At 44.1% G+C, this 17,626-nt stretch overlaps 1 protein-coding gene across 1 annotated transcript in view; it reads left to right on the top strand.

Annotated features, from left to right (window-relative positions):
* The window catches only part of LOC120988090 (NXPE family member 1-like), a 75,756-nt gene that overhangs the window by 29,617 nt on the left and 28,513 nt on the right, over window positions 1-17,626 (top strand). The gene's annotated exons all lie outside the window — the stretch shown is intronic.

Genomic DNA, 17,626 nt, shown 5'->3' with positions numbered 1-17,626 from the left:
AATGCAAATACGCCTAATCACAGCATCTCCCAGGCCCCATCTAGATGCTTCGGTGGCTGCACCTATCCTGAATGAGGATGACGCAAACTCATTAGCCACCAGGCCTTCTGCCGCCAAGCATTTCCGGAATATTGCCACGAACTGAAAGCGAGACAATGCCTCCCCGTTCTGATGTATTAAAAACGGCCCGGCGATATCCGGCCTAACCACCAAGAAATCCCTAACACATCGATCCGGGCAAACCATTGACTCCCCCAGTGATCGCAATACAAATTGAGTGCCTCTGCCCTCTGGATCTGTTTTTGATTTCCGCAATAACCATCGCAACCCATATGCACACTGCACGACATCTCCTCGCTGCAAGCCACCTGCCCCAAATTTACTCAGCGCAACCAACTCAGATACTCTAAATGCAGCAAAAAACACTAACGAGAAAGCAGCCCGAAACAAGCACACTTCATAACCGGCTACACAAATCACACCCACCTGACTCCACAGATGCTGCAAGAGGTCGTATGATACCGGGTGTCGCGTGTCCCTGGTAAGGGTACTCCGCCGGAAACCTTTTAACGCTTGATGCACCAAGAAACATTTTAAAACATCCACCAAACCCTGCATGCGCAACCAAAAAGCGACCGCCGACACCCTCTTAGCCACCACCGAATAAGACAAGCCTGCGCTGAAAGCTAAACCCACAAAATAAATCAATAGAATCCGGAAATCATCTGCCGTACTGCAACCCCCAACCTGCTCTATCAACCATTCCCATAAGGACCACACAGAGGCATAAGCCGACCACGTACTGGTACTCACTAATTGCCTAATCAATGCAATGGAGACCCCAAGGCCATGCTCCAGAGCCACTGAGGACAAGGATGCCCCTGTTCTGCTGCCTCCGGCACCAGTCGACGAAAACGATCCCACTGAAAACAAGAGAGAGCATCAGCTACTGAATTATTCAACCCCGGCACATGAACAGCCACAAAACACGCATTTAACAACAAACCCTGCAAAACCAAATTCCGTAGCAAGCGGATCACCGGTGGTGAACTTGCCGATTGCAAATTGATAGCCTGAACTACGCCCATGTTGTCACAGCAAAAACGCACCCGCTTAATAATTCAACCGCCAAAATAATAGGAAACAGTTCCAGTAATGTCATATTGGAAAGGAAGCCCACCCGCTGCCATACTTCCGGCCACGCCCCCGCACTCCATTCCCCTTGACAATAAGCACCAAACCCGCAAGAACCAGACCCGTCAGTGAAAAGTTCCAAGTCGACATTAGATATATGCCCTCCCATCCAGACTGACCTACCGTTGTACTGTGCCAAAAATTGCTCCCAAATCGCCAAATCTGCCCTCACCTCCGCAGACACTCTCACGTAATGGGACGGGTCAACCACCCCTGATGTCGCCATGGCCAAACGCCGACAGAAAACCCTGCCCATAGGCAAAATCCGGTAAGCGAAGTTCAGCTTACCCAATACCGACTGTATATTACGCAACTGAACTTTCTTAGCCCTCCGTAAACTCACAACTTCCGTTACAAGATCAAGCAATTTTTCCTCAGGCAAATGACATTCCATCTTAACCGTATCAACAACAATGCCTAAGATTTTTACAGAAGTCGCAGGGCCATCCGTTTTCTCAGGGGCCAACAGGACCCCAAACGCTGCCGCCACGCGCTCCATCGTGTGCCAGCCGGCCCCAAGAACAAAAAATCGTCCAGGTATTGCAGCACTGAATGGCAACCGGACTCCTGCTTCACCCCCCAAGAAACAAACTAAGAATTTCAAACAACGAATAAGAAATTGCGCAACCCTGCGCAAACAACAATCCACGTAAAACTGCCCTTCCCATTTGAAGCCCAACAGATGAAAACTCTCCGGATGTATAGGCAGCAAACGAAAAGCCGCCTCTATATCCATTTTTGTCAATAACGCACACTGCCCCAAACGCCGCACCCAAGCGACAGCCTCATCGAAAGACGTATATGACACGGAACAAAGCTCCCGATCTATACCATCATTCACAGAATTCCCCGCTGGATAAGACAGATGATGAATGAGCCTACACTTATTTGGCTCCCTCTTGGGTACCAACCACAACAGTGATATGTGCAATCCTGGCAACGGAATTTTGGAAAACGGTCCCGCCACTCTGCCCGCCCTAATCTCCTTCTCAATATATTCTTGCACGACACCCGGCCTAGCCAATGCCGAAAATAAATTCCGAACCCTACCCCCTGCCCCAACTGACGTGCACTGGATCCTAAAACCTTCAACGAATCCTTTCCGCAGCAAATCCACCGCAGCCTTCCTAGGATACTTATTTAGGAAAGGAAGCATCTCTTCCACTCTCACCGGCGTCAGACCTCTTCTGAGCAGCCTCCTGTCCCTTCCCTTTTCCCTGCTTGAAACATCGGCTAAAACTATGGGAACCCCCACATCCGAAACATTCATGTTTAACCACCTCCCGTCCGCCCATAGGATATAAACGTCCAGGAGGTGGATCTTTATTTCTGAATGGACGTTCCAGAACTGAGCGCTGTGTATGCAGAGCAGGAAGCGCTATGCGCTTCCTGTTCCGGCCCGGCGGTCATGTGGCCGCCGTGACCGGAGAGTGCAGGAGCTGTGTGAGGTCTTTCAGAGACCTCGATCAACCCTGCACTGAGGCTGTACAGTGCAGAATTATGCTGTACAGCCTCTCTGGGGGGTGTATTTCTCCTGTAACTGGGGCTACTATGTCAGCCCCAGTTACAGGAGAAATCAACAGTGAACAAAAAAAAGAAAAAGTGAAGGAAATGTCCCCCAGAGGTCTTTTATGACCTTATGGGGGACGAAAAGTGTAAAATAAAAATAAAAAAAATAAAGGGTTGAAAAAATAAAATAAAAAAAAGGTTTCACATGTAAAAAAAAAAATTCCCCAAGTAAGGAATAAAAAAAAAATGTTAAAAATACAAAAAATAAAATAAAATAGACATATTTGGTATTGCCGCGTCCGTAAAAACCAGCTCTATAAAAATATCACATGACCTAACCCCTCGGGTGAACACCGTAAAAAAAAAAAAAAAAAACGGTGTCAAAACAAGCAATTTTTGTCACCTTACATCACAAAAACTGCAACACCAAGTGATCAAAAACGCATATGTCCCACAAAACGGTACCAATAAAACCGTCACCTCATCCCGCAAAAAATGAGCCCCTACATAAGAAAATCTCTCAAAAAATAAAAAAAACTATAGCTCTTAGAACATGGAGACACTAAAACATCATTTTTTTGGTTTCAAAAGTGCTATTATTGTGTTAAAGTGAAACAAATAAAAAAAGTATACATATTAGGTATTGCCGCGTCCGTAAAAACCAGCTCTATAAAAATATCACATGACCTAACCCCTCGGGTGAACACCGTAAAAAAAAAAAAAAAAAACTGTGTCAAAACAAGCAGTTTTTGTCACCTTACATCACAAAAACTGCAACACCAAGTGATCAAAAAAGCGTATGTCCCACAAAATGGTACCAATAAAACCGTCACCTCATCCCGCAAAAAATGAGCCCCTACATAAGAAAATCTCTCAAAAAATAAAAAAAACTATAGCTCTCAGAACATGGACACATTAAAACATAATTTTTTTGTTTCAAAAAAGCTATTATTGTGTAAAACTTTAATAAATAAGAAAAAGTATACATATTAGGTATCGCCACGTCCGTAACAATCTGCTCTATAAAAATGTCACTTGACTGAACCCCGTACAGGTGAACAGGTGAACGCTGTACAGGTGAACGCTGTAAAAATAAATAAATAGAAACTGTGCTAAAACAACCAATTTTTTGGTCACCTTGCCCCATAAAGTGTTATAATGAATGATCAAAAAATCATATGTTCCCAAAAATAGTAGCAATTAAACTGGCATCTTATCCCCTAGTTTCCAAAATGGGATCACTTCTTGGGAGTTTCTACTGTAAGGGTGCATCAGGGGGCTTCAAATGGGACATGGCATCTAAAAACCATGTGGAGTTCCTTTTCTTCTGCGCCCTGCCGTGTGCCCATACAGCGGTTTATGACCACATGTGGGGTGTTTCTGTAAACCGCAGAATCTGGGTAATAAATATAGAGTTTTGTTTGGCTGTTAACCATCGATGTGTTAAAGAAAAAATTTGATTAAAATGGAAAATCTGCCCAAAAAGTGAAATTTAAAAATGTGATCTCCATTTTCCTTTAATTCTTGTGGAACGCCTAAAGGGTTAACAAAGTTTGTAAAATCGGTTTTAAGTAACTTGAGGGGTGTAGTTTCTACAATGGGGTCATTTATGGGGGTATCCACTATGTAAGCCCCACAAAGTGACTTCAGACCTGAACTGGTCCTTAAAAAGTGGGTTTTGGCAATTTTCTTAAAAATTTGAAGAATTGCTTCTAAACTTCTAAGCCTTCTAACGTCCTAAAAAAATAAAATGACATTTCCAAAATGATGCCAACATAAAGTAGACATATGGGGAATGTTAAGTAATACATATTTTATGAGGTATCACTTTCTGTTTTAAAAGCAGAGAAATTGAAATTTAGAAAATTGCAAATTTTTCAAAATTTTTGGTAAATTTGGGATTTTTTCATAAATAAAGGTGAAATATTTTGACTCAAATTTATGACTATCATGAAGTACAATGTGTCACGAGAAAACAATCTCTGAATGACTTGGATAAGTAAAGGCGTTCCAAAGTTATTGCCACATAAAGTGAGATATGTCAGTTTTGCAAAATTAGGCCTGGTCAGGAAGGGAGCAAATGGCCCAGATGGCAAGTGGTTAAAACAAGTCGGACAGGAACTTACAGTGCCCCTCGTTGTACTGCCAACAGCACCCTTTTCTACCGCCAGAAGGCGACTCTGCTGTTGGAGTACCCCCTCAAGTCTCTCGAAAGGGATGCGCCCCACCCTTAGGGGTAGCCATAAGTCGGATCCACAGACTGATGTCATTGTGGTCCCACCTTGAACTAGGCCGTATGGCCCTACGCTGGCGGAACTGCTCGTCATATCTAAGCCACCCCACCCCGCCATATACCCTGTACGCCTCACCAATTGAATCCTTATACCCAGGGGTCAAGTCCTGGGAAAAAAAGTGTGGGAACTCACCCAAGATCCACAATTTTTCAATTGCACGAACTGAACGATTGATCAGCTGATAAGCTCGTGGAAGTGTGATGTCATCTCTTTGTAGCGCTTCAGATAACAGTCCCATTTCCTGAACAGCATCCCCAACCCCTGCAAGGTTTATCAAATAATCTTCTGATGTCAAGAACTTGTTACGGCCACTAAATACAGATTTCTGCTTACTGTTATGAGCGGAGCTTACGCTTGCTTTCAGGAAATGACTGTGTAGTGCAGGATATGACTGCCAAAATGCTCGTATAGCTCTCTGGCTTGAAGCAACCCATCTAACTGAAAAAACTTTTCCAATTTTAAGAATTTGTACTTCTAATTCTTTTGCACATTCTGAGAGCTCTGCTAGATTTTTTGGTGACTGATGATACACAGCATACAACTTCTCAAAAAATGATGTGACATGATGAAGACCAGGAACAGAATCAACTGTATCTGAAATGCACAATTCAAGCCTATGACACAAGCAGTGCCATTTCACAATCTGTGGATATTTTTGACTGAGTCGTTCCAGAACACCCGACTTTCTTCCAAGCATTACACTTGCACCATCACTGCAAGCTCCAATCCAGTTTTCGGCAAGAAAGTCATTACTGAACCCAAATTTAGAAAGACAAGCTAGAAGAGTGGCTTCAATAGACTGTGCATCTGCTTTAGGCAAATCAAGCAAATCGAGAAAGAAAGTGACTGGGTCTTTTCCGTTAACAGAGGCACGAATATAAACGATTAACACTGAATGGGTAGAAACAGTTGTAGACTCATCAATATAAACAGAAATTTTTGGAGCTTGCTCAACAATTGGTTTGCAAAGCTTTTTTCTCATTTCACTAGCAATGCAATCTATTATTTGTGCTGCTGTGTACTCACTATGGAGAATACATCCTAAGTCAGCTCCATTTGCAACTTGCAAGCTGATAAGATCTCTGAAATCTGTGAAAGGGCGATTTTTTTTTTGCACAAAAGTAGGCAGTGCGAAATACCTTAGTGGTTGACGCAAACTTATGCTTCTGCTGTTCTGCAATATTGGATTGCAGAATCTCCTTTCTGGATACTGCTTGGATATCTCCTGCCTTTACATGTGCTTCTGAAATCTTATGTATGTGGATTTTTTTACGTAGTGAGGTCAACATATCTTTTTTTGTTTTGCCATATGGAGTAATTGTACCAGTGCTCCATTCTTTAGAAATGGATACACCTTGCGAAACAGACACTCCAAGGTGTTTAACCTCCCGACACACTTTGCACCCTAAAAGACCATTGTCTACAAACAGCCAAGGATACTTTTTTTTAAATTCTAGCCACTGATTCTGGTCTCAACATTCTGGAAGAATGTTATCACTGACATCGGCATCTTCAGCCACATCAGTAACCATGTCCACTACGGCCGATTCACTGACTGGTATAGTTTCTGAAGCGGACACCGCCGCCTGAAGCAAAGGCTCAGACTGAGTGGAGCAACTTGCAGAATCAGCATGTGATTTTTTATTGGATGCGTTTGTGAAGAAATCCGTAATGCTGGTTTTTCGCTTTCTCATTTCTGTACAAATAAAAATAATATAAAAAATGGTGTCAAATCATTTTCTGATTTAAAAACCCCCACTAAATATTCTGATAAAATGACCTCTTTAGGCAAAGAATTCCCCATCCGTTCTGTTATTATCTCTTATTGTGAAAAACTCTTTCCTTGGTTGTCTTTGGTGGCAGTGGTTGGGTGGTCCGTTGACTGTGAGGTGCAGGGTAAGCCACAAATCAGCACACTTGTATGAAAGAAAATCTATCATTATTCTAAAAATTATTTTTAAAAAAGCCTAAATGATCTAACAATTAGTCTCATATATGAGTCTCCAGTCCAGTGGATGTGACACAGATATCTGTTATATTAACCCCTTAAGGACACATGATGGAAATATTCAGTCATTATTCCCTTTTATTCCAGAAGTTGTGTCCTTAATTACATATGGTTTGTGATTCTGTTTGCCACCCTTTAGTGACTGTGTTTTTAAATCCTTAAAGGAGTATTTCCATTTCAGACAATGGGGGCATATTGCTAGGATATGCCCCCATTGTCTGATAGGTGCGGGTCCCACCTCTGGGACCCGCACCTATATCGAGAACGAAGCGGGGAGACTTGTGGCTGGAGGACCCCAGGTTTCCCGGGGTCCATCCACCACCAGGCACAGCGCCCCGCCTCTCCCACTGAAATGAATGGGAGCGCGCCGCACATGCGCGGCCACCACTCCCATTCATTTCTATGGAGCCGACGGAAATAGACGAGGCAGCGAGCCACAAATCTCCCCGCTTCGTTCTCTATATATCCTAGCGATATGCCCCCATTGTCTGAGATGGGAAAACCCCTTTAAAATACAATACATGTGAATGGGCTTTTGAAAGCTACATGTAGCGGGAAAAAAAAAAGCACAGAAAATCTAGCATGCTGTAATTTGTGTCGCTGCGGACTGAGCCAAATGTACACATTGTGATCAAAACAAAACAAAAACTGCCCTTATATATAATTTACTTACAGTTCTGAAGACTCAGGGGTGCTGACAGGCAGCTGGGCTCAGGGGTGCTGACAGGCAGCTGGGCTCAGGGGTGCTGACAGGCAGCTGGGCTCAGGGGTGCTGACAGGCAGCTGGGCTCAGGGCTGGAAGTGGGCACCGCACAATAAGAAAAAAATATTTTTCATTACACCTCAGACCACCAATCAGACCCCCAATGTTAATAAGACCCCAATAAGACCTCAGATCAGAACCCAATATGAATGACCAACAATCAGACCTCAGATAGCAGCCCCCAGTGCCTCTCCATCAGCCCCCCAGTGCCTCTCCATCAGCCCCCCAGTGCCTCTCCATCAGCCCCCCAGTGCCTCTCCATCAGCCCCCCAGTGCCTCTATATCAGCCCCCAGTCCTCTATATCAGCCCCCAGTGCCTCTCATCAGCCCCCAGTCCTCTATATCAGCCCCCAGAGTCTCTCCATTAGCCGCCCAGTGCCCCCTCCACCAGCGCCTCTCCATTCAGCCTATACGCCTTTAGTATAAAATAAAAAAAACGTCCACTTACCTCTCCTGCTCCTGGACACAGACGCTCTTCTACTGCTGTAGGCTGCGCACGGAGTGAAGTCACAGAGCGACTCACTCTGCTCCTGTGCGCAGCCCTCACAGCCGACAGCCGAGGACCAGGAAGGTGGCGGGGGGCAGGGGCGTAGCTATTGCCTCCCTTAGGCAAGTGACAAACTGCCCCCCTCATTCTTAGGCAAGTGACAAACTCAGCTCTGCTACATCTACAATGAACTCCTATAATTGCACAACACACCAGCGGTAATGTTCATACAAAATCTTTATTTAACATATATGCATACTGACAAAAATGAATAAATAGTATAAAATACAAACTCAGTGGGGAAATGCAGGAGAATGTGGATGAGAGCCCCCCAGACCAGTACATATATAAATAAATAATATTAGTATCAAATTGCCACTGCCCATATGCTACACTGGGCACTGTATCACTAAAGATGAAAAATTGAATGCGCTCACATGTCAGTCAGCTCATAAAGTGCACAACCTCACCACAAGCTGCGGCAGCCACACCTGGGTGGATTGAGGTGACTAATGAGCATATCAGTGTACAGAAAAAACAGCATAAACCCAGTGACACAGATGGGCAGCAATAATGGCATAAGCAGTACATAACACATATAAATACTGAACCTGGTGAATGGGGGGCGGCCCGACGTCCGTTTCGCACGCTGGCTTTTTCACAGGTTCAGTATTTATATGTGTTATGTACTGCTTATGCCATTATTGCTGCCCATCTGTGTCACTGGGTTTATGCTGTTTTTTCTGTACACTGATATGCTCATTAGTCACCTCAATCCACCCAGGTGTGGCTGCCGCAGCTTGTGGTGAGGTTGTGCACTTTATGAGCTGACTGACATGTGAGCGCATTCAATTTTTCATCTTTAGTGATACAGTGCCCAGTGTAGCATATGGGCAGTGGCAATTTGATACTAATATTATTTATTTATATATGTACTGGTCTGGGGGGCTCTCATCCACATTCTCCTGCATTTCCCCACTGAGTTTGTATTTTATACTATTTATTCATTTTTGTCAGTATGCATATATGTTAAATAAAGATTTTGTATGAACATTACCGCTGGTGTGTTGTGCAATTATAGGAGTTCATATTCTGCGGCCGTGCGGTAGATATGTTGGCTGTTTCAGCCCTTTTTTTGGGTACAACATCTACAATGAGCAACTACAACAAATCAAATGTAATGCCAAACAGCAGTTCCTCTATGTGATTGTGATGCCTTGGATAGCTTACACTGGACCCACAGGCTGTGGGTCCAGTGTAAGCTATCCAAGGCATCACAATCACATAGAGGAACTGCTGTTTGGCATTACATTTGATTTGTTGTAGTTGCTCATTGTAGATGTTGCTCATTGTAAATTGCCCCCAATGCCCCCACTAAGTAATACTGCCCCCACATACAGTGCCCTCCATTATGTAATTTGCCCCCCAGTGGCCCCACTAAGTAATATTGCCCCCACATACAGTAATACAGTAATATTGCCCCCACATACAGTCATGTGAAAAAATTAGGACACCCTTTGAAAGCATGTGGTTTTTTGTAACATTTTTAATAAAAGGTTATTTCATCTCCGTTTCAACAATACAGAGAGATTAAAGTAATCCAACTAAACAAAGAAAACTGAAGAAAAGTCTTTTCAAGATCTTCTGTAAATGTCATTCTACAAAAATGCCTATTCTAACTGAGGAAAAAGATAGGACACCCTCACATGTATTCCCTCTTAAATTGGCTCAGATCTCACACAGGTATATCACACCAGGTGCACATAATTAGTAGATCGTTACTCTGCATGTTGAATGAGGCTTGCCCTATTTAAACCTCAGACATTTAGTTTGGTGTGCTCCTGACTGTTGAAGTGAGAGTGAGCACCATGGTGAGAGCAAAAGAGCTGTCAGAGGACTTCAGAAAAAAGATTGTAGCAGCCTATGAGTCTGGGAAGGGATTTAAAAAGATCTCAAAAGATTTTGAAATCAGCCATTCCACTGTCCGGAAGATAGTCTACAAGTGGAGGGCTTTCAAAACAACTGCCAACATGCCCAGGACTGGTCGCCCCAGCAAGTTCACCCCAAGAGCAGACCGCAAGATGCTAAAAGAGGTCTCCAAAAACCCTAAAGTGTCATCTCGAGAACTACAGCAGGCTCTGGCTACTGTTGATGTAGAAGTACATGCCTCTACAATCAGAAAGAGACTGTACAAGTTTAACTTGCATGGGAGGTGTGCAAGGAGGAAACCTTTGCTTTCCAAGAGAAACATCGAGGCCAGACTGACATTTGCCAGAGATAAAGTTGAAAAAGACCAGGACTTCTGGAATAATGTTCTTTGGACAGATGAGTCCAAAATTGAATTATTTGGACACAACAGCAGAGGACATGTTTGGCGTAAACCAAACACAGCATTCCAAGAAAAGAACCTCATACCAACTGTGAAGCATGGAGGTGGAAGTGTCATGGTTTGGGGCTGCTTTGCTGCAGCAGGACCTGGTCAGCTCACCATCATAGAATCCACGATGAATTCTACTGTGTATCAGAAGGTGCTTGAAGAACATGTGAGACCATCAGTTAGAAAATTAAAGCTGAAGCGGAACTGGACCATGCAACATGACAATGACCCAAAACATACTAGTAAATCAACCAAAGATTGGCTGAAAAAGAAGAAATGGAGAGTCCTGGAATGGCCAAGTCAAACTCCAGATTTGAATCCCATTGAGATGCTGTGGGGTGACTTGAAAAGGGCTGTACGTGCAAGAAACCCCTCAAACATCTCACAGCTGAAAAAGTTCTGCATTGAGGAGTGGGGTAAAATTTCCTCAGACCGATGTCGAAGACTGGTAGATGGCTACAAGAACCGTCTCACTGCAGTTATTTCAGCCAAAGGAGGTAACACTCGCTATTAGGGGCATGGGTGTCCTATCTTTTTCCTCAGTTAGAATAGGCATTTTTGTAGAATGACATTTACAGAAGATCTTGAAAAGACTTTTCTTCAGTTTTCTTTGTTTAGTTGGATTACTTTAATCTCTCTGTATTGTTGAAACGGAGATGAAATAACCTTTTATTAAAAATGTTACAAAAAACCACATGCTTTCAAAGGGTGTCCTAATTTTTTCACATGACTGTATGTGGGGGCAATATTACTGTATTACTGTATGTGGGGGCAATATTACTTAGTGGGGCCACTGGGGGGCAAATTACATAATGGAGGGCACTGTATGTGGGGGCAGTATTACTTAGTGGGGGCATTGGGGGCAATTTACAATGAGCAACATCTACAATGAGCAACTACAACAAATCAAATGTAATGCCAAACAGCAGTTCCTCTATGTGATTGTGATGCCTTGGATAGCTTACACTGGACCCACAGGGTCCAGTGTAAGCTATCCAAGGCATCACAATCACATAGAGGAACTGCTGTTTGGCATTACATTTGATTTGTTGTAGTTGCTCATTGTAGATGTTGCTCATTGTAAATTGCCCCCAATGCCCCCACTAAGTAATACTGCCCCCACATACAGTGCCCTCCATTATGTAATTTGCCCCCCAGTGGCCCCACTAAGTAATATTGCCCCCACATACAGTAATACAGTAATATTGCCCCCACATACAGTCATGTGAAAAAATTAGGACACCCTTTGAAAGCATGTGGTTTTTTGTAACATTTTTAATAAAAGGTTATTTCATCTCCGTTTCAACAATACAGAGAGATTAAAGTAATCCAACTAAACAAAGAAAACTGAAGAAAAGTCTTTTCAAGATCTTCTGTAAATGTCATTCTACAAAAATGCCTATTCTAACTGAGGAAAAAGATAGGACACCCATGCCCCTAATAGCGAGTGTTACCTCCTTTGGCTGAAATAACTGCAGTGAGACGGTTCTTGTAGCCATCTACCAGTCTTCGACATCGGTCTGAGGAAATTTTACCCCACTCCTCAATGCAGAACTTTTTCAGCTGTGAGATGTTTGAGGGGTTTCTTGCACGTACAGCCCTTTTCAAGTCACCCCACAGCATCTCAATGGGATTCAAATCTGGACTTTGACTTGGCCATTCCAGGACTCTCCATTTCTTCTTTTTCAGCCAATCTTTGGTTGATTTACTAGTATGTTTTGGGTCATTGTCATGTTGCATGGTCCAGTTCCGCTTCAGCTTTAATTTTCTAACTGATGGTCTCACATGTTCTTCAAGCACCTTCTGATACACAGTAGAATTCATCGTGGATTCTATGATGGTGAGCTGACCAGGTCCTGCTGCAGCAAAGCAGCCCCAAACCATGACACTTCCACCTCCATGCTTCACAGTTGGTATGAGGTTCTTTTCTTGGAATGCTGTGTTTGGTTTACGCCAAACATGTCCTCTGCTGTTGTGTCCAAATAATTCAATTTTGGACTCATCTGTCCAAAGAACATTATTCCAGAAGTCCTGGTCTTTTTCAACTTTATCTCTGGCAAATGTCAGTCTGGCCTCGATGTTTCTCTTGGAAAGCAAAGGTTTCCTCCTTGCACACCTCCCATGCAAGTTAAACTTGTACAGTCTCTTTCTGATTGTAGAGGCATGTACTTCTACATCAACAGTAGCCAGAGCCTGCTGTAGTTCTCGAGATGACACTTTAGGGTTTTTGGAGACCTCTTTTAGCATCTTGCGGTCTGCTCTTGGGGTGAACTTGCTGGGGCGACCAGTCCTGGGCATGTTGGCAGTTGTTTTGAAAGCCCTCCACTTGTAGACTATCTTCCGGACAGTGGAATGGCTGATTTCAAAATCTTTTGAGATCTTTTTAAATCCCTTCCCAGACTCATAGGCTGCTACAATCTTTTTTCTGAAGTCCTCTGACAGCTCTTTTGCTCTCACCATGGTGCTCACTCTCACTTCAACAGTCAGGAGCACACCAAACTAAATGTCTGAGGTTTAAATAGGGCAAGCCTCATTCAACATGCAGAGTAACGATCTACTAATTATGTGCACCTGGTGTGATATACCTGTGTGAGATCTGAGCCAATTTAAGAGGGAATACATGTGAGGGTGTCCTATCTTTTTCCTCAGTTAGAATAGGCATTTTTGTAGAATGACATTTACAGAAGATCTTGAAAAGACTTTTCTTCAGTTTTCTTTGTTTAGTTGGATTACTTTAATCTCTCTGTATTGTTGAAACGGAGATGAAATAACCTTTTATTAAAAATGTTACAAAAAACCACATGCTTTCAAAGGGTGTCCTAATTTTTTCACATGACTGTACAGTAATACAGTAATATTGCCCCCACATACAGTAATACAGTAATATTGCCCCCACATTGCCCCCAATACTGAACTGCCCCCACAGACAGTGCACAGACTCAATCACAGGCTCCATTATGTAATTTGAAATTGCCGCCAAAACCCCCCCCACCCCCGTACATACTTGTGACGCTCGCTGACGCTGATGATCCTGTTCCTGTACTTGCAGCGGGTGTCTGTCTAGTGATCTTTCCCTACCCCCGTAATATTTGAATACCTTCAGTCTTCACTTCCTGTTGTGACGTCCCCCGGATATGACGATAGGATCGGGTGTATTGGTGCGAGATCACGCGAGACCCGCGACCTCCAGCCGAACAGGAGGAGTCAAGAAGCCGGCGCAGATCATTAATGCAGAGCAGGCGCAGCAGATGATGTCAGACATGGATCACAGGTAGGGGGCGTGGCGCGGGCGGCGGCTAGGAATCGGAAGAAGATGTTAGTCACTTAGATGGATGGATCTCACAAGTAGGGGGCGTGGCACGGCGGCGGCTACGGTAATAGTACTCGGGATTCGGAATCCAGAGCGTGAAAGGGAACGGCGTTCCTGCCATGAAAAAAGTGCAGGAACGCCGTTCCCATGCGTTCCCCCTCGACTCGACCCCTGCTTATACCCAAAAAGTGCGGAGCAATGCTCCAGAGCCTTTTCACCAACTACACTCGTCAATATGGCAAAAGCCTGTAGCCAATTTGCAAATGTGCGCGGTATCAAACAATACCGACACCTCTCCTCCTCCTCCTTCTTGTCCTCATCCGGCTTCACTCTATCAAGATTAAACTTCTCTAACGGCAACAGTGAGAAAATCTCAATGTATTCATCCTTGTGTATCTTCTCTCTAACCTCAGGTTTTAAATGAGCCCCCAACGGCCCCTCAAAGCACACGTAAACCACCCCTTTTGCTGCATCCCCTGACTGCACCAACTCCGCGGACCCCGTCTTGACAGAGCAAGTTTCTGCCTCCGCTGCCGGTGTAGCTACAGGCGCCATCAATGCCGGCGCAGTAACTACCGGGGGAACGGTACTCCCCCCCAGCCACCCCAGACTGATCTGCCAGCATGTTTGCTCCCAAACTGGCCCCATCCGTCGGTGCCCACACCGCTGCAGGCGAAGGTGCTTCTCCCGACCCAACCCTTGCCAACAAAACCGCCAAACTCCCCAGCAATTCCTGCACCGTCCTGCTGCCCCCATCAATATTAGACACACCCGCCCCCGGAACATCACCCGCAACCCCACCTCTCCGTTCCCCGCTCTCACCTGGCTGTCCCTGGGGAAGGATCCCAACAGCCGCAGACCGCCTCCGTCCTTGTTTCTGTATGACCCTGGAACCGCCAGCAGCCATCCCGGACGTCGCCTCCCGTCCATCTCCTCCGAGTCCTGGGACACTTCACCTTCCTCCTCCGAATGCTGCGACGGCGACCTGTCTCCACGTCTGTTTATGGACTTTCCAGGAATTTGTGGTGGTTCCCTATAACTACACATTTCAGTGTGGCACAGGTGGAGTCGCAATAGATACATGGCACACACACAATTCATTACAAGCAAAATGGTCAACTTTACTGAAAAGATTTGCAGTGTAAAAGGGCGGCCAAATCAGGACCACAGTCCGGCTGATTATACAGTCAGGTTCATAAATATTGGGACATTGACACAATTCTAACATTTTTGGCTCTATACACCACCACAATGGATATAAAATGAAATAATTAAGATGTGCTTTAACTGCAGACTGTCAGCTTTAATTTGAGGGTATTTACATCCAAATCAGGTGAACGGTGTAGGAATTACAACAGTTTGCATATGTGCCTCCCACTTGTTAAGGAACCAAAAGTAATGGGACAGAATAATAATCAGAAATCAAACTTTCACTTTTTAATACTTGGTTGCAAATCCTTTGCAGTCAATTACAGCCTGAAGTCTGGAACGCATAGACATCACCAGACGCTGGGTTTCATCCCTGGTGATGCTCTGCCCGGCCTCTACTGCAACTGTCTTCAATTTCTGCTTGTTCTTGGGGCATTTTCCCTTAATTTTTGTCTTCAGCAAGTGAAATGCATGCTCAATCGGATTCAGGTCAGGTGATTGACTTGGCCATTGCATAACATTCCACTTCTTTCTCTTAAAAAACACTTTGGTTGCTTTTGCAGTATGCTTTGGGTCATTGTCCATCTGCACTGTGAAGCGCTGTCTAATGAGTTCTGAAGCATTTGGCTGAATATGAGCAGATAATATTGCCAGAAACACTTCAGAATTCATCCTGCTGCTTTTGTCAGCACTCACATCATCAATAAATACAAGAGAACCAGTTCCATTGGCAGCCATACATGCCCATGCCATGACACTACAACCACCATGCTTCACTGATGAGGTGGCATGCTTAGGATCATGAGCAGTTCCTTTCCTTCTCCATACTCTTCTCTTCCCATCACTCTGGTACAAGTTGATCTTGGTCTCATCTGTCCATAGGATGTTGTTCCAGAACTGTGAAGGCTTTTTTAGATGTCGTTTGACAAACTTTAATCTGGCCTTCCTGTTTTTGAGGCTCATCAATGGTTTACATCTTGTGGTGAACCCTCTGTATTCACTCTGGTGAAGTCTTCTCTTGATTGTTGACTTTGACACACATACACCTACCTCCTGGAGAGTGTTCTTGATCTGGCCAACTGTTGTGAATGGTGTTTTCTTCACCAGGGAAAGAATTCTTTGGTCATCCACCACAGTTGTTTTCTGTGGTCTTCCGGGTCTTTTGGTGTTGCTGAGCTCACCGGTGCGTTCCTTCTTTTTAAGAATGTTCCAAACAGTTGTTTTGGCCACGCCTAATGTTTTTGCTATCTCTCTGATGGGTTTGTTGTGTTTTTTCAGCCTAATGATGGCTTGCTTCACTGATAGTGACAGCTCTTTGGATCTCATCTTGAGAGTTGACAGCAACAGATTCCAAATGCAAATAGCAGACTGGAAATGACCTCTGGACCCTTTATCTGCTCATTGTAATTGGGATAATGAGGGAATAACACACACCTGCCCATGGAACAGCTGAGAAGCCAATTGTCCCATTACTTTTGGTTCCTTAACAAGTGGGAGGCACATATGCAAACCGTTGTAATTCCTACACCGTTCACCTGATTTGGATGTAAATTAAAGCTGGCAGTCTGCAGTTAAAGCACATCATCTTCGTTTCATTTCAAATCCATAGTGGTGGTGTATAGAGCCAAAAATGTTAGAATTGTGTTGATGTCCCAATATTTATGGACCTGACTGTATATACATGTAACAGGTCTTCCCACTTAGCTTATGCCCAAACTACTCATTCATCTGAAAACTTCCCACAGATCCTTTTGAGTAACAAGGCACATGGACGTCTTTGTGTCCTTGAGCTCGTTGTGGAGCAATCACAGTGTAGTTCCCCAACAGTCATATCATCTGGGACTGTTCATCACCAGCAATATTTTGGACAGGGCACGGATACATTTTAGTCGCCAGAGAACCACTGTACCTGTATGATGCAGTGAGCAGTTACATTGCCTATAGGACACCAGCAATGAACAACAGAGTACTTTTCAGATTGAAGACCAACTGGTGACCAAAAGGTCCTGTGCACATGTGAACAGCATATTATCCAATCGCAATAACACAGTTGGCCATGAGGTGGCGGCATAGTACCGGAATAGTAGAATTTAGAATAGTATAGAACCTGTGTGGGAATGAAACATTTATTTTTTTATTTATTATACTCGCATACTCCACAGCGCTTCCCAGACAATAGCATTACACTGTCCCCAATGGGGCATAGTAAGATTTAGACAATGTGGCAGGTTCTCATTTTAGGAGATTGGGGAAGTGGGTCCCTCTACACCCTGCAAATTCATACTGGTATCCATGATTGCATCTTTCCCTCAACGTCTCAGTGACTCCCTATAGTGACTATTACATCTTTATATGTGACACAGTAGTTGTGGTCACCGTTAGCACAACTAGAAGAAACAGATGCTTCAGATGTGGACAAAACCAGAGATTAAAAAAAATTAGTATTTCTATGTTGCCCTCCCTGAGACGTTTCGGTGGTCTGCCTCTTATGTGATAATCAGTGTTTGTGCAGAGAAAAGCTGCTGGAGACAGTCT

Source organism: Bufo bufo, chromosome 1 (assembly GCF_905171765.1).
Source record: "Bufo bufo chromosome 1, aBufBuf1.1, whole genome shotgun sequence".
NCBI classification, from domain to species: Eukaryota; Metazoa; Chordata; class Amphibia; order Anura; family Bufonidae; genus Bufo; species Bufo bufo.
The sequence above is the reverse complement of the archived record's forward strand: the minus strand, read 5'-3'. Positions and strand labels throughout refer to the sequence as shown.